Source organism: Phaethon lepturus, unplaced genomic scaffold (assembly GCF_000687285.1).
Source record: "Phaethon lepturus isolate BGI_N335 unplaced genomic scaffold, ASM68728v1 scaffold42276, whole genome shotgun sequence".
Classification (NCBI taxonomy): Eukaryota; Metazoa; Chordata; class Aves; order Phaethontiformes; family Phaethontidae; genus Phaethon; species Phaethon lepturus.
The window spans coordinates 1-353 of record NW_010547662.1 but is presented as its reverse complement, the minus strand read 5'-3'; positions in this window follow the sequence as shown (position 1 = coordinate 353).

Sequence of the window (353 nt, the reverse complement as noted above, 5' to 3'; positions counted from 1 at the left end):
TGTTTTTTTTTTGGCCTGCCGCCGTTAGAGCGGTGGGGGGAGGCAGAGGATGTGGTTAGCAGGAGCACCTCGCTGTGAGAAAGAATGTGAGTTTCTCAGGTGTTCGTCATCGTCTCATAGGGATGATTCCCTCCCCAGACTCATTAGCAGCGAGGGCTTGGCCCCCGCCGTGGCCCACCACCATCTCTGCAGGGTTTACTGGTGGCCTGCAGTGCCTTGGGCTCCATCCCCAGCTTTCCCTGGCCAGCAGCTGCTGCCAAAGGGCTGGAGCTTTGGTCTGAGCACGGCTGGGAAAGGTTAACAGTGACGGCACTGCCTTGCATCTCCTGCTGGGCTGCCTGAGCCTCCCCCCC